This window comes from Pezoporus flaviventris, unplaced genomic scaffold (genome assembly GCF_033815535.1).
Source record: "Pezoporus flaviventris isolate CSIRO_AGI_PZ_B2104156 unplaced genomic scaffold, CSIRO_AGI_Pfla_v1 ptg000055l, whole genome shotgun sequence".
Classification (NCBI taxonomy): Eukaryota; Metazoa; Chordata; class Aves; order Psittaciformes; family Psittacidae; genus Pezoporus; species Pezoporus flaviventris.
In genome coordinates this window covers 1,407,016-1,422,517 of record NW_026892603.1, presented here as the reverse complement: position 1 = coordinate 1,422,517, position 15,502 = coordinate 1,407,016, and positions in this window count along the sequence as shown.

The window sequence follows — 15,502 nt, the reverse complement described above, 5'->3', positions numbered from 1 at the left end:
AATTAAGCAAGCAGATGTAAATCAGGCATGTTTGTGCCTTGCAGCTTTTGTTCCAGGAACAGAGCTTTTTAAGAGAGTAGCAGAGGGATGCTGCACACTACAATTGCTTTCAGGTGGTGACCTTCAGAGTACTCAATGCGCCTGGCATCCTACCGCCTTTGATAAACCATACAATTTGCTATGCAGATCTTTACTACTGAGGTTCTACCAGAAATAGTGCCAACAAAAAGTGAGGAAAGTATTACAGAGAAATATTAGCCTGGCATTCTTGGATGGGAAGCCTACTGAGAGTTATGAGATAGGTCTTTGGCAGATCCATTCAAGTGCAATCTTTTTCAGAGACATTATGTGGAGTGTTTTATGTGGGAGGGCAAAACAGGTGATCACAACAGTCCCTTCTACTTTTACGGTCTATGAAAATCAAGGATCCCATAAACTCCAGAAGAGTATTTAAGACACTGATATGGCCGAGCCTGTGAAGAAGAGAATTTATAGAGCCAAGACTGGCCTAATGTGCTACAGCAACAAAGAGCAGGTCAAGGATGCTTTGTACTGAAAAAACTGTACTAACACAGCTGAAGGGTTTGGGAGAAAGGGCCAAAAGATGAAAGATGTAGAACAGCTTGGTAGGGCCATGTGATAACTTCAAATGAGTAAGAGCATCAAGAAAAAGCTTGGTTTGGAGTCTTCTCTTGACAATGTAGTTTTCATGCAATGATTACAGTAAGACAGATTTTAAAGTGTATTTTCCTGTTTTAAAAAGACCTGAGAACCCACTTCCGCCCATCGGGCTGAAGAGAACAGTACATAGCAAAGAGAATAATACATAGCAAAGAGAACAATACATAGCCCTTACAAATACTTGAAGGCTGATTTTTTTGTATCAGTATCAGTATCATGTTGAACACAATTTATCATTAGCTCCTTGTCATGGTTTAAGCCTAGCTGGTAACCAAGAGCCATGCAGCCACACGCTCACTCCCTCCTCTTCCTCCCCCGGCTCCCAGACGGATGGGGAGGAGAACTGAAAGAATGTAACTCCCATGGGCTGAGATAAGAACAGTCCAGTAACTAAGGTATAACACAAATCACTACTGCTACCACCAGTAATAGTAATGATAAGGGAAATAACAAGGGGAAAGGATACAACTGCTCACCACCTGCTGACCGATACCCAGCCCGACCTGAGCAGCACTCTGGCCCTTCCGCATAACTGCCCCCAGTTTATATAGTGGGCATGACGTGCTGTGGTATGGAATACCTCTTTGGCTAATTTGTGTCAGGTATCCTGTCCCTGCTTCCTCCTGGCTTCCCCTCCTCCCTGGCAGAGCAGGAGACTCAGAAAGTCCTTGGTCAGACTAAACATTACTGAGCACCAACTGAAAACATCCGTGTTATCAGCGTTGTTCCCAGACCGAAAGTCAAAACCACAGCACTGCACCAGCTACTAAGAAGGAGAAAAATGACTGCTACTGCTGGACCCAGGACACTCCCCTATGTTATTTTTCTTTGCCAAGCAGTGTGAATGCAGCAGAAACACAAGACAGTTTCTGCACAAGTCATGACATGGCTGTGGGCAAAGTGTGTGCTCTGAGGGCTTGTGGCAGCACTGGCTGGCTGAAGCCACCTCATCAGCTTCAGTAGCCAAGGACGACATGAGCAGAGTCTCTGTTGCCATGATATTACTTTCATATTAATTGGAAATGATCCGTGGGTTTCATAAATGATGTCACTCAATTATCAAGCTGAAACGTTGCTAAACACCTTTAAGTTATCAGAGTTTATGCATCCTTTTGCTTCTTTTTCAGTCATTGTCTTTGATGTTCAGACTGCACGTTGTCTTAAGGGAGAAAGAAAAACTTTATTCTTGTTCCAGAGCAGCTTTTCTGTGTTTTCTTTTTGTAATACTGACTGAAAATAAACCTGTAGGGTTTATACTTGATAGCTGCCAGAAACACTGCAAAAAGGTGCTAGTGTTGTTCCAGAAAGCCTACAAAACCTATATTTGAGACCTGTTAATCCCATGGGCCATCAGGATCTCGAAAGAAGTTGCCTCCTGGAACAGAGGTAAAAATACTTTGAAATCATGTAACTGTGCACAGAAAAAATCTTAACTACAATATTTCCTAACTTCTGAGCGCTCGATTTTGCAATATACACTTTCAGTGGAGGAGTGGGCATGCAGACCACCTCTTTATAGTCTTGATTAGATGGAGAGAACACAATTTTCTTGTGTTTAATGGGGTATTTGCCAGGCCTCTGTGGGATGTTAATTGTAACACCTTTTCCTTATGCTAATGACTGTTGGGAGGAAATTACTGCTTTCAGGCTACAAGTAAATGCTGAGGAAAATAGTTAAGATAGCCTTAATGCATGTTTGGTTCCTGGTTATCCAGTAGCTAAGGGTGATGAAAGCTTTCTAGTGCTGTTCATAACAAGTGACTGTTATCAATCTTACAAGTCTCTCATGGAAAACCATCAGTCCTAGCAGCAAAATCTGACTTGTGTATATATATATTTCAATGTTCAGTATAACCAGCTATTGGCCCCCAGTGGTCTGCAGACCACAATTCTGGAATCTGTGCTTTAAAATGCTGGCTAAAATAAACAGAACTGCAAAGCATTGGGATGCTTCTGACCATTAATGGCAGTAAAAAAAAAAAAAAGGTTTGTTTTAAAAAAAGGTCATTGTGTACTTTGTAGGGACAGTTTGTCACTTGGAAATAGGAAGTACTGGTCTTGAAAGCTGATTGTAACAAGTTAGGTGTTCCATTAAAATACCCCTTTTTCAACTTGATTAGGACTTGGAAGCTTCTCTATTTACAGGAAAAGGATTCCACTCCTAGCCTTGTTTTGCAGTCTTTCATCCTACTATCACACGTGTTTCCAGAGGTCTCACTGCCAAAAAAAGCCACAGGTGTCAGAGTTGCTCCAGGTTTTGAAGGAAGATCTCTCACTGAAGTATAATAATAGTATTTTGTATTAGGGGAGCTCTGTGTTATACTCTTTACTGTTTAAAGATCAGACTATGGATAAAATAAACTTGCTATAAAACCACTTTGTATGAGATTCTTACTTTCCCTTAAAAACTGCATCAAAGGAAGTAATATGCAAAAGGATTTTCAGAAATCAATTAAATTCCAGCTTACTGTTGTCATTGGGGTGCAAAATAGTGCAGGGCTGCTTTACCTTGAAGAGAAGCTTTTGCTGCTCAAACTGCCTGGCATCCAAGGGAAGAGAGACTGTTCCCAGCCATCTGGCTGGCTACTCAGTCTGCAGCACAGAGCAAGGAGAAAAGTACATTATAATCAGGAGAATGAATATGAATAGTAGCTTAAAAATGTGCCTGCTCAATATGTGTCTGTTAATGCAATATATAATTCACAGGCTGCCCCTCCAAAGTACAGCCTAGATATAAAACGAAAGTGAAAGATGCCACAGTCATTTGTATACTGCACAGCTCATTGCACAACTACTATTACTCCTTTAGCTCAGCAGATTCAGAAGTGATTATAAACTCTCACAGAATTTAAAGGACCATGTTTTAGAACAGAATCAAGGTTACACACTTAGAAATGTAATCTTGTATATTGGGAATATTGCTAGTTTGGAGCAGAATAGAAAGTGAATATGCTATTCACCTGGTGAATTAGTGTTTGTCATATAGGTAAAGTACAGAATAACAAAGATTGTTGTGTATTTTTTAGCCCAGAAATAGTACTGTCCTGGGTTAAGGACAAAGGTAGCAAATAATGGTGTCATTCTGGTCCTGAGAAAGAAAATTTGTCAAGCAAAAGTTTGGCGGTAGTTCTGCATAATTCTCATTTTGCCAGACTCCTAGTAAGAATGGACAGGCTTTACACAAATATTTTTTTTGAAGATCTGTATTCCCTGGATTAATACAACCTTATGAATAGTTCATAAGTTTATAGTGAAAAACCTTCTAGTAATTCTTTTTTTCTAAGCTTTTGCATTTTCAAAACCATGAATTTAGCTTTTGTGTTTGTTGTTTCTCATGTCTGATTTGAATTTAAGAAAGAAAAAATGTGAAGTCTATTTTTCTTTATTAAGAACAGACTCAAACCCATATATAGGAAAAACATTGTGTCTAAAACCTAAGGAAGTTTTGGGATGGGGATGTTTTGAAAAATTCATCTTTAATCGAGTGACTTGTCAAATTCTCGGAAAGGGGTTAGGAAAGATCTGGGTAGAAAACTCGGTTTATTTGGAGAAAAAGATGCAATTCAAATATGTGAGTGACAACCTAGAACAAAGAATGTTTGAGAGAGTGATTGCACTCTGTAGCATGCATTTCTTTGGCAGAATAAAAAAAGCTCATACATTTCTGAGGACCAGCACAAGGAGTGAAACACTTAATTACACTTGTAGGTGAACACTCCTGTAAAACACTCTGTGCTTTCACTTCACAGAAAAAAATTTGTGGGATCTGAATGCCGGTTCAAACCTCTACACAACTTTTTCTAAAAGATATAATTATTTTTGCCTTTTTTTTTTTCCCCCCTCCTTTTCCCCAAAGGGATTTCAGGAATCTCTTCTAGCAGTATGTTACCTAGCATATTACATAGTGTGTGGAGGGCACTAGCCTTGAATCTGACTGAGACCTTTCCTTTAGGTTTCCCATGTGACCTTAAATAAGTTATATTTTTAACATAAGCTAAAACTATTTGAAGGTCAGACCTTAATCTTGCTTCTTTATCTACCATTCTTTTTGACATATAAAGTGGAGATAACAAGACTTTTCTACCTTATGTGTCACACGAAAATACAAATTGAAAAATTTAATGCAGTTAGATACTGAAGGCTTTTTTTAATAAAACTGTTATGAAGCGTTATACATGTAGTCTGCATATTTGTTCTTGCTGGGACAAATTATTAAATTATGCAAACTATAATTATACACTTGTTAGTCTCTGTCTTTGAAAGCAAGATACTGCCTGTAAATTGAGTTAAGATGCCAACTTGGAATTTAATATATGATAACTACTAAAAAAAATTAAGCTATTTTTAATTGTCATGACAAACCTGTTTAATCAGATCATTTTGAAAGATCTAAAAAACAATATAGGTCATTGTAAATGGAAGATTGAGAATATGAATGCAAACATGAAAGAGTTCATATATCTCCCTTTTATCATGGTCCCAACAGAACAAATTATTTTCTGCCAGAAAGGCTATGGAAAACAGATGTTTCAGGTGTGTGTAACTGGGAGTGATTTTCCCCTGAAATTAATCTATATATGGAAAAGTAAGTACTATGCACAGACTTTCACATACTTATATGTGAACATAGAAAAGTACACATAGGTATGTGTATCCATCTTATACTGACTGAGAAAAGCTAGTAAAAAGCAAAAAAAAAAAAAAAAGGCAACAAAACAAAGCAACTGTAAAAGATTAAAAACTGACAGGCAAATTAAAAAGATGTCATTTCACAATTCTGGGAAATAGAGCTTTGGCTTATTATTTTGAGTTTGACAGTAATTACTCTGTAACAGAAATAACATCAGTAGTTCTGTTTCTTGGGATATTGCCTAGGACAGAATAATTCTGGAATCCATATTTTGTGGCATCATTTTCTCACTTTTAGTTAGTTTAAATTTATAATTCATTTGGAGTTTACATACTGAAAGAACAGGGCCATAAAGACATGCACAAACATATGAAGCGTATTTAATAATTAACTCAGCAAGTGGAAGATGAGCTGCAATTGACTCCCCCCTTCATAGCTGTCAGACATAATGTAGATAGTTTATTATTTTTTCTCGGTGACTGTGATAAAAGACACACACGATCTTGCCTGAAGAGCCCCTCCCTGAATGGCAAAAGGGTAAAAAAAAGGATTTCTGATTGTAAGAACACAACATGCATACTCTTACAGATACACACACCACTTCGGCACCTCACCAGCATCATATGAGGAAATAAAATCCTGTTGTCCTGCTCAAATTGTCAACTCTCTAACTCTAGACAGTGGTTTTAAGTCTCTATTTCAGCAATCAATGATGTGTCTTTCAAATACCAAATTTCTGTATTCGTGTATGAAATAAACTGGAAAGTATAATGACAAGCACCAATTTATTGAACAGATGCAGGTGAGGGAGAAGATCTAGATCAAAAAAATAAAACCAGTAGTAGAATGACCTATCATTATATGAACATTCAGCTGCATGATTAGTCACTCAAGTCTAAAATGATATTTCATTTAGGCTGTAATGAATATTAACTCCAGCATATCAAAGAGAATTTCCTCTGATGTGTTCTGATGTAGATGATAAATATCTAAAAATCTATCTTAAATTTAACATTCCTGTATGATTTGTCCAGGGTCATTTCATTTGCAAATGACCATGGAAGAGTATATAGAGGAAGGAAGTAGGGTGGTAAGATTAAGCAAGAAAAGAGCAGAGAAGGCCTCTAGAAACGTGTGCATGGGAGCTGAAGACAAGCTTATTGTGATGGGGTTTGCTGTGAAAAAAATGAGAGCATGTACTGAAGCATCACTTTTTGTTAATTCAAACATGACTTGAAAAAGAAATTATATATTATTATATTAATTGGGAATAGTAAAGCTATTGGAGCTGCAGAGAGAACACAATTTGTAGTAGGAGGAAGAATGTAAAAAGGCATTTGAGGTGTTTCCCAATGGTAAAAATGAGACATGGAAGGCTAAAAATCACCAAAATATGGAGAAACACTGGGGCTAAGCAGAAGCCAACTCAGAGTCAACTTTTCTACGTGTTTGACATTTTGGTTCATATTTGATGGTTTTTTTCTGTCTCATATTTTTCATTAATTATAATTTTAGTTTGTGTCACACTGAGCCTTTTTATCAGTTGACTCCATGGAGAGACCCATTTATCTCTGATTTTGCCCTTTCTAACCTTTCAACCTCTCTAACCAGAAGAACTGTGTTAATTATGCAAAACTTGAAATATTGAAAAGGTCACAAAAACCTACAGAAGAGTGAGATGTAAATTGCAAATCTTGGGACAGACATTTATGCATGTCAATCTATCAGGTATTCACTCAAATGCCAAGCTTATTTTAGCCTTCTTCAGGCATGCACTTTACAGACTTCCACATCACCCTTCAGCTAAGTTCTCCAGCTCTTTTCTGGTCATTGCTACTTCCAGTTTTCTTTCCACTAGTCTGACTTTTCAGCCTTTTTCTAGGCTATGCAGCAGGGCATGCAATAGGGAAGAAACCGCAGCGTAAAGCTGCTAGAAAGTGATGTGAAATCTGGAAAGGTTCCTTTGCAAATGGGGCAACAGAAAAGGCCCAAAATATGCCCCCATGTTGTGCAGTCTGGGAAAATAGGAATGGAGATAAAGGCGTGGGTCTGCCACCTGGTACGTGAGACTTGACAGGTCGGCCCTGTGTCTGCTACGGGTTAAGGCTCCCTGTTCCATTTAACATCACAGGGGGAGTGCCACCTACTGGGTGACCTTCTGGAAGCAGGTCTTTAGCTCGATCTAAGCTGTCACAGGAATTTATACAGAGCAAAAACACAGCATGGGCCTAAAATTAATAAATCGACTAATCAGACTTGGTGAGAAGGACAAATTGCACTTAAAGTAGCTTCCCTACAGTTTCATTACCAGCTTGCACCTCTTTTCTGGCATGCTGGTCAAAAATCTGTAAAGCTGAGCATAACTTGTCCTCTTTATATGCAATGAAGCTTTTCAACAGGCTGCATGAAGAGCCTCCCTGCTTCCTAAAACTATCACAGACTTTAAGGTTTGATTCTAAGGTGTGATACTGTTGTCTTTGTACACAAAGGAAAAGAAAGAACTGTCCATCAGCTCTTGACAAGGTCTTGCACCTACATGTATCAAAGTCAAACCTAAAATATTCTTAGTCCTCCTGCAGATCCCGAAGGAATTTTCTATGGTTCACTGAGTATAACTGTGACTAGCCAATGGGATGGATCAAAATTTTCCAAGCAGTGTTTTAAATATGCACATGTCACCCTGCCAGTCTGGACTCCAGGATTCCTGAAGTGGGGAGACTCACAGCAGAGGCCAAGAAAGGCAGACTTTTGTCTTGGCTGGGGACATCAGAGAAGATTGATTTTGCAAATTGCTTTAGGCTTTCTTAGCTATTTTGTCTCTTAGATATGCCTCAGAAAGCTGGCCTAATGAAGTGTATGGAAGAATTTTATGTCTAGAAAATGTCGCAAACTGCATATTGAAACTGCATTTCTATTACTTTCCCTGTTACAGGAAGTGTTCTAAACTAAGGTGCATATATAAAAATGTGGTGCTTTATAACCAGATTTGTGCAGCTGTAATGTACATGTTATCTCAATCTTTATCTGCAGTTATTTGTGGGGAAAAGTCTAAACAAAATTCTAGAAATATGTAATATTGTAAAGAAAGATGAAGAATTGGAGAGAGAGCTGAACTAAAAGAGTGATAGAATCCCAGACATTCAGCACCTGATGATAGATCTCAATGGGCTGCCCAGGAAAACACAGCAAGGTCTGTAGTGAATGTCTTGGCTTCAGAACCAGAAAGGAGGCTGCCCAGAGAAAGTCAGTCAGGGTCCAGCACCTGACTTCTGCCAAAATACACATTGGAAATGTGGAAGTGATTGCTTAATTAAATACAACAACAGTGCCATCATTTCCCAATATGACTACTTCCTGGTAAGATAAAATGGTCTCGACCATGATCCTGTGAGAGCTCACAGGAGTAAATCAATCAACTTCTGTGTGAGAAGTCTAGCAAAGGACACAAAGTGACTGCAGCAAAGGGTAAAGTAGTAGAAAAATCACATATACTGGCATTAGTTTAATATAATAGTCAACAGCCAAATAACACAAAAATTTCAGTTCAGTGGCTGTCTGTGGCCAAATAAAAGAAGGAGAATATCTTGCTGAGAGGACTTTAAAGGGACTACCTACAAGAAGATGCAGTGGAACTGAGAAAGTGGAGCCAGGCTGTTCATGGTAATGCTTGAGTGAAGGTTGAGATATAATGGACAAAGAAAGAAAGAATGATGCAGACTAGATATAAGAAAAAACTTTTACCATGAGGACAGACAGACAGCTGAAACAGGTTGCCTGGTTATGAGGAGTGTGTGCTGTCTCCATCTTTTGGTTTTGAGACCACAATAAATCCCAGAGCAACCTGGTCTACCCTCATAGCTGCTGTGAGCAGGAAGTTGGACCAAGATGCTTCCTGAGGTTCCTTTCCAGCCAAATTTTCTGTAAGTCTATGATTATGTTACACTGTGAAAGTAAATAACTGAAATAATGATTTAGACTGATATAAATCTGCATGAGAAGAAAATAGTTTTAAAATTGATTGGCAGAAGAGCTATATGTTACGACAAAAACAAAAACTGCCCAGTAAAATTCAATTATGTAAAGATCATACAAGCATATAAATAGCTGATGTATAAATATCACACAAGAAGTGAAGTACCTCAGCTGATGGGTAAATGACTGAATAACAATGTTAGCTTAAATGGTAGTGGTCAGGATGAATAGAATGAGAAGTTAGAAAATCCCCATAACAGAAATGCACTAAATAAACTGCAATGTTGAGTGAACTAGGTGATGATTAAGCAAGTCACAATGTCAAGTTAGTGGCCAGTAAGGAGGGGCAGAAGAATAACTGCTGCATAGAATGAAAATGGGATTTCTTGGGAGAGTTCTGCATAAAAGGGTAGATATGCAGAGAATTATAATCAGAATGTCACCCTGGGGTTTTGTTCTAAAAAGCTGAAAATCTTGAGATGCACTCTAAGAGGATTGTCTTTTTGTGAGTAGTCTTGCCTTCAGTCTTATACTGATAAATGCTGTGTGAACCTGCAGCTGTAGGCTCAAAACAACTGATGATGATGCAAAGGGAAAGACAAAAACAAAACACAGATATGAAGTTGCTCCATTTTACCTGCTATTATGAATATTTTAAAAGGGTTTCATTGTCATACTAGTACTAATACATAGTATTTCCATTTTCAGCAGATTAGTTTTCTTGAATAGAGTAACTTTGCATCAGAAAATGCCCACTGTCCTTCGCACCTTATTGCATTTCTGCACAAAGAGCCTGTATATACAAAATACAGAATTTCATCACAGCTCCAGCTTCCATACTACACTGATCACTGAGCCTCTTCCCAGCACCAAATCTGCATTTATCTCTCCAGATTGTCTGGAAGCCTATTTTGCAGAAGCATACATGAACGCTTCTGATTTCTGCAATAGTTCTTGACTTAGATGTTTTGGGGTTGTGCTAATACAAGAGAATATGACCTTTTCCCTGTCAAAACTTTGTGAATCAGGTATTCAGTAATTATATTGACAACCTGCTCTTCCCAAAAAGTTCTTTGTGCAGGACATCATTAGCTCATCTTTTATATCACAGCTAAGGGTATCATGCCCAGTTGTGCTTAGGGACAGCTTTCCATTAGATAAAAAGAAAGACAAAAAAAGCAACAGTACCTAAACACCCCCCCCCCCAAAAAAAAACAAAAGTGCAGTTGAAGAACTAGAAAAGAGCTCTTCAGTTTTCTTGTGTAGTTACCATATGTTTGGTCCTCAGCAACAGAATAATGAGTCTTCTCTTGGAATACAGAAGTTATGGACTTGTAGTAAAGAACTGTGGTTTTCCCCTTGGTTTAGCAAAAGAAAGAAAGTTTTTTATTGATGTCAAAGTTTCAGGATGGTACTGAGCCTGGTGGACAGAACAATTGTAACATATCAAACTGTTAAAACCTAAAAGAGGCAAGAAGGTTATAGCTGAGGTAGATAGGGAACAGAAAAGCTGAATACAAAAAATGGGAGAGAGATGTGAAAGTTCTAGGAAGAACAACTGGTTATTTATGAGGGGTCATCTCCTGTCAGAAACCTGAATAATATGAAAAGAGTAGACTTTATTGCTCCTGATTCTCATATTTTTACACTCCAATCAGATATTTGCATATAGGATATGTAATTATGAAACACCTGTTGATAATGTCTTCTGCTTGATTAGAAGTGATACAGATGGAACAATATTCTTAGTGGCTTCAGTCTCGTATGGCTTTTGTGACATAACAAATCATACTGTTTGATTTGAGCCAAATCTGTTTTGACACTGGACCCCTGCCTTGAACTACTACTTCATTATAAAGCTTTAGATATTTTACATTGGGTTTGGTTTTTGGGGAGTTTTGTTTGTTTGCTTGTTTGTTTGTTTTTTTTAAGAAAGAAAGGTCCTCTAATTATTCTAATTATTTAGTATTAGTTTAAATTCTGATTTTTTGTAGTTCTATTAATTTTTTTCATTGTTTTTATCACTAACAAAATCTTGTTCTTAAAAGTGATACCACTTAATTTCTTCAGAGTTATCTACTCCTTGGGGCTCTGGAGACAAAGAATAAAGGTACTTACACTGATTTCATTACTCTGAAATGTCTGAAATGCCATGCTATGGCATAAAAATGTGCCACAGTCAATTCAGGGTGTCAGTATTTGCATCTATGAAAGAGAGAGCCTTTATAAAATACTTGAACGCCTAAAGTAATCCAATTTCAACAAGCTTAAGAGTAGAACATTCCTCTTGGGATTTCTTTCATTGTAAAATCATGCTTCAGTTACATTTTTCATTTTTTGTATTTGCTTACATCTTGTTTGACTCAATTTTATTCACTTCCATTATTCCAAGCTGGACCAAAATTTGCCTGTAGTTCACTTTTATTTTTACGTAGTTTTTAAAATGCCACCCCCAAACTTATAATTTGGATTTTCCCAATAGAAATCTGTGCACCTGCACAAATCAAATTTTCCTTTAAAGCGTAGTATGGATTCCCCCAAACCAGTATTTGATGTCATTTTTTGATGGAAAAATCTAGACAAGCATTACTATCACCAGAAGCCACTAAGCCGTAATTTCCTTTTCAAAGACTCTGCTTAATTGTTTCCCATTTTGTAAGACATTTATATTTCGTTAGTGTTGTGGTTTAAACCCAGCCGTAACTCAGAACCACGCAGTCTCTGTCTCACTCCCCCTCTACTTCCCCCCCACCCCCGCTCCCAGAGGGATGGGGAGGAGAATCGAAAGAATGCAACTCCCATGGGTTGAGATAAGAGCAGTCCAGTAACTAAGGTATAACACAAACCACTACTGCTACCACCAACAATAGTAATGATAAGGGAAATAACAAGGGGAGAGGATACGACTGCTCACTACCTGCTGATCGATATCGAGCCCGACTGAGCAGTGATCTCACCCTGCCCAGTAACTCCCCCAGTTTATGTAGTGGGCATGATGTGCTGTGGTATGGAATACCTCTTTGGCTAATTTGTGTCAGGTGTCCTGTCCCTGCTTCCTCCTGGCTTCCCCTCCTCCCTGGCAGAGCAGGAGACTCAGAAAGTCCTTGGTCAGAGTAAACATTACTGAGCACCAACTAAAAACATCCGTGTTATCAGCGTTGTTCCCAGACCAAAAGTCAAAACCACAGCACTGCATCAGCTACTAAGAAAGAGAAAAAATGACTGCTACTGCTGAACCCAGGACAATTAGCTTATATTTCATCTCCAGATATGACTTTGTCTTCTTCAGTCGCTTTGCTTATCACCTACATTGTGTGCAAACCATTGTGCTGTAAGCTTGTATACATTGTACAGGGGAGCTTTTTTTGTCATTGGGTGAACTCAATGTGGGGGTAGGTGAAGCCTTTTTGTGGGTTTATTTTTTTTAAAGAGTTCTTTTTCACATACTCCAAGTAACATAACCTCCATTAGCAGTAGCTTAATAAGCTTTTTTAAACTACAATACTAAAACCCCTCTCCCCGTTGAGAGTATGTAAAGAAACTGTTCATACCTGGCTTTCTGAGAAACTTGCTTCAGGTTTCATATGACCAAAGTGTGCATGTGTTGAAACTTTTTTAGAGGCAGCAGGAAATATATATGCCAGAGCAGAAAGGCAGACATCCCTGTGCTTCTCATGTCAGGTTTTTAACAAAAGCCAGATTGGCCCCTAAAGTCTGTTTCAAAGGACGTGCACCAGCTTCCAGTTGTGTTTACACATCTGCTTCAGAGGAACACAGGGCTATATATACCAAAAAAAGCCTCTACCTTGAGACTACTGAGGGAAGATAATGTACTACCCTGTCCTGATGGAATAGCTCAAGAATGCCAACTGTGCCACTGTGCAAATCCCTGGCAGGTATTTCATACACTCTGGCAGCAGCCAGGTTCAATTATGGAGACCATCACCTCTGACTAGGAGGCCAGTGCCACCAGTGACAGCAGGGTAACCAAAGGGCTCACTCTGTGCAATGCAAGAGAGGTTCCAGCATTACCTCTTGCCTCTCTGTTCTTGGCCTCTATGCTTCCAGTTAATCTTATCCTATGATGTCAACACTCAGATATCTCACTTTTATGCTATTCTTTGCCACCACAAAAAATTTGACATGATCAAGAATACATGGTGGTGCCACAGCTTATTTAGAAATAAGCATCTGGTTTCAATATCTCTCTTGCTAACATGGAAAGTGCATTTGTTTTCAGTACAGTAGCTCAGGCTGCCTGAATGCAATCATTTTAATGCACTGCTTCTGCCTAAAGAACGTTGCCACTGTCCACCGATTTGTTACCCATGTAGTGTGGAGTGTGCATTCGTTGCTTGATGAGATTTTAATGTAGCTGTGACTCTTATTAGTGCCCAAAGGTTAGATTTGCCATGTTTCTTTCTGATTATATTTTCCTGTCTGTGTCATATATATACCTTTCTCAATAAAAGCAAAACTTTAGTTCTTTTTCACAGCACTAATGTTTTCCCTTCCTGTTTAAGCTTTTAGTTATACCCTGGTTACAGAAACTTGGTTACCCTTTACACTTTTCCAAAGCTTCAATTAATTCCTCCTCTGTTTCCAAGGACGAAACCAGTTATGTCACACACATAAATTAGCCTGTTTCAGACAGCACAGGGAACGTTGGTAGTTCTTGGAAATTAAGTTTTCCCTATTACTAACCTTCACAAGCATACATATATTCCTTTGAAACCTGACCTTACTAATGAGAGAGTAACTAAGAATGAGCCTTTAATAGCCCAGCTGGTGTTCAGGTAAAGAATGGGTTCAAATAATATTTCTGAACTCCTAAGGGCATTATTTTAACAATCTGCTCCAGAACTAAATAAGGAGGTGACAGTCCAACTTAATCAAACACTAGTGACCATAAAAAACTAAAAAATGTCAGTATGTTCCAAAAATGTATTTTTAGAAATGAAAATGCAAGTGATCCAGGGAACTCACATTCAACCTTTAAGTTTTCAAGGAACTGGAGTTCATTAAAAAAGAGGTATTTGTGCATATACAGAAGAACTCTGGAGGAGAGAATTTGGTGCCTACTTCTCATTTGATCTAGCAGTTATTTTGAAGGGCTTCCAAATATTTTAGTTCTCTAATGACATTAATTATGAGCATAGATAGACCTCAATATTAGGTAATACATATGAGATAGAGAACACAGTCAAGTTTATTCGAAAACCTGGCTGTAGAGAAATATTTAAAAATCTGTGACTTATTGTCTCTAAAACATCCCTGAAGAGAAGTCCAGTTGCTTTAATAGCTTCCAGATGTTAGGAATAAAGTATACATGAAAAACATATATCTAACCTATAGCTTGAATATTTTCTTCTTCATGTTGTGGTGCTACACAGTGATGCAATGCTATAAAAGGCCATGTATACTGAATTCCACAAACTACTTGCAGAAAATGAGAGAACTATGAAAATAATGCTTACAAGAAAAAAAAATGAGCTTTTTGAAACAATATACTAGGATTCTTACTGTTTCACAGAGAGCTAGAAAAAAATGTTAATACAATGAGATACTTAATCTTAAATAGAAGATATCATTTTGGACAGCATATGCAAGTAAAATAGTGCTCTTTAATAAATGCAGCACTGACACTGGCATGAGTTTTCTGTTTGAAGAATTGCTAGCTAGAGGACCTGTTACCCAAAAGCTTAATAAAGTCTTTTTTTTTATGCCAAGTGACCAGTGCATGGGTTTCAGAGCAGAAGAACTCATCCTTTCTCTCTCAGAAGTTCAACATGGGCTTAGCATATTTCATAATAATAAAGAAAAAAGAATGCATTTTTACACGTTTGTTATGAATACTGAACTCACAGCATGTAAGATCTCTTTACATCAGCAAAGCCTTCACCACTGCTTTTGTCTGAAAAGTTTTATCCACTTTATTGCTGATTTACCCTTTTAATAGCACTTAGGCAGTAACAAAAAAGTTTCTGTATTGTCCTTTATGACAAAAAAAAAAAGTAAAAGAAATACTGCAAGAATGACTAATCTTCTAAAAGGTGTTGCTAAAACAACAGATTGTTTAGGATTAGGGATATTTTATTGTACTTTTTATGGAGAAAACAAGAATATCAGGACAGTGCTTATAGAGTTTAAGCAGTGTACTTATGCCTCAAATTGCATTCCTCTGGGGAATCTATCTGTATGTATATTTTGTCTTTGCTC